We start from the raw sequence: 2,407 nt of genomic DNA, 5'->3' as shown, positions 1-2,407 counted from the left end.
AATCTAGATTTCGTTCATCAGCATAGTATTGTTCAAATATATATATATAAATAAACAGAATTCTCACCTCACCAAAAACGAACACTCTACGTATCCGACAAAGCAAAGGGAATGAAGTTTATCTGTAAAAAAATTCACGTGTACCGAAAACAACCCAGAAGTATTCCCGCTTCTTTGATGAAGATGTATACAGATAAACTTCATTCCCTTTGCTTTGTCGAATACGTAGAGTGTTCGTTTTTGGTGAGGTGAGAATTCTGTTTATTTATATATAATTTTTTGAACAATACTATGCTGATGAACGAAATCTAGATTCATTCTAGTAATCGCGAAATCGGTCGATACATAGTTGAGTTATTTTAAAAGAAAGTTGGTCGTCTTCTGTTGGTTGTTTTTCCTCGCATTCGGTACTAAATGTGTTTATTTTGGGAAGTCCAGTGTGTGGCATTATTCTGTAGTAATGCCTCTTATATAAATATAAACGAATAATTATATTCTTGGGAATAGAAATTTCTCTTATGAATTTTTTTACACACTGGCTTCCTGATAAAATTCTTGTAAAAGATTTTTATCCTTTTTGAATTTATATATATATATATACATATATATATATACACTAGCAGCTAAGCCCGGTTTCACCCGGTCTGTGTGGATGATGTAGCCGTGATCTTTTTGGGTTAGGCATAATCTATAACAGCGTTACTCAATCTTATCATATCGGTTTACGTTCCCGCTACTTAGCAAAATAGACCGATAGAATAAGACCCAGGCTTTAAGAAAAAGTACTGAGATCAATTCCGTTCGAAAAAAAAAGCCCTTCCAGGCGGTGCATGGCTGCAGTCTGATGGTGGAATAAGTAAAAGATACAGAAAACATCATTTCTATGTAGAGTACTCTCCATACAATAGAAACCACAATAACATGAGGAAGCAGTGAACATATATTAAGGTGTTAGGTTGGTTGAATGTCTAAAGAATATTGCATAATATCTTGGAGATAGTTTTTTCTACATTCTGAATTCAATTACCATAAAACATACAATAACGATAAACAAAAAAATTGAAAGACATCGTAAAACTATGCTTAAACCACGGTGTACTCTACGTCAGGTTTGTGGAGTTCAAGATCTGTCGAAAAATCTTGTATTATAATTGAGCAAATGAAGGATCACGTCCTGAAGATGTTGAAAGTTTGTCTTCCATTCTGAGCGGTCGATTGAATAAGATATAAGTTAAATTATGTTGTTCATTCAATGGATTAATACTGGTGTACTGGTGGCTCTTTTAGCAAGGGACTACGGCTGAAAATACCGAAACGAATCCTAAGTACTGCTGTTTGCTTATTCACGTGATTAGTATTGCCTCCCAATACCTTCGATGTCCGTGGTATTCATTTCATATCTATAGAAGAATGAAGGTAAGCAGAGATGTACTCCATTGCTCACTGAAAAAAGAAAATAACTGCTGAAACAATAACAAAAACAACAACCACAACAATAGTGATTATAACAATAATAATAAAATAAACAAATAAATATAGTATATATTTGTGATGGTTTGTTAAATAGAAGAAATAGCTCTCGTTTCAGCTGGAGTGTTTTAATTTTCCAATGGAGTTCTCGGCATAAGTGTGTTTAATTTCTACTACGTCAAGTTTCTGTGAATTCTCACATACCCGAAAGATACCCGTCCAAGAATACAGGAATTGTATGAATAGTTGGTACTAACTTTCGAAAGTACTCTAAGTGTTTCCCCGAAGACACACGTGGAGTCTGTTGTTGTTGTTCTCGAAACGTGTGAGTGCATGTTTGTATATGTATGTGTGTGTGTATGTATGTATATAATATATATGTGTGTGTGTGTGTGTGTGTGTGTGTGTGTGTGTGTGTGTGTGTGTGTGTGTGTGCGGGTGTCTGTATAGAAAGTTAGATTAGCAGTTACATACATATGTATTTACACACACACACACACACACACACACACACACACACACACACACACACACACACACACACACACACATACAGAGTCACAATTATGCCAATTTGTAAGGAACGCTATAAACTGAAAACCACAAGACATTATCTGAAACAGGTTCGCGATCTTGCTTATTGCTGTTTCCGTTTCCGGTTTTCTCTTTCTTTTTTTTATCATTGCTATTAGTTTTCTTTTTACTACCATAGAAACGCCGCCAAAAGTACAGGAACAACAACAACAACAATAACAGTAACGGTAGTAGTAGTAGTAGTAGTAGTAGTAGTAGTAGTAGTGGTAGTAGTAGTAGTAGTAGTGGTAGTAGTAGTAGTAGTTGCATTTGCAGTTGTTGTTGTTTAGACGCAGGCCAGCCCAGCTCGGAGCAGACCTACCACCGAGCAAGAATCCAACCGAGACCATTCCATATATTTTCC

This window comes from Octopus bimaculoides, chromosome 6, assembly GCF_001194135.2.
Source record: "Octopus bimaculoides isolate UCB-OBI-ISO-001 chromosome 6, ASM119413v2, whole genome shotgun sequence".
Taxonomy (NCBI): domain Eukaryota; kingdom Metazoa; phylum Mollusca; class Cephalopoda; order Octopoda; family Octopodidae; genus Octopus; species Octopus bimaculoides.
This window is presented reverse-complemented; position numbering follows the sequence as displayed.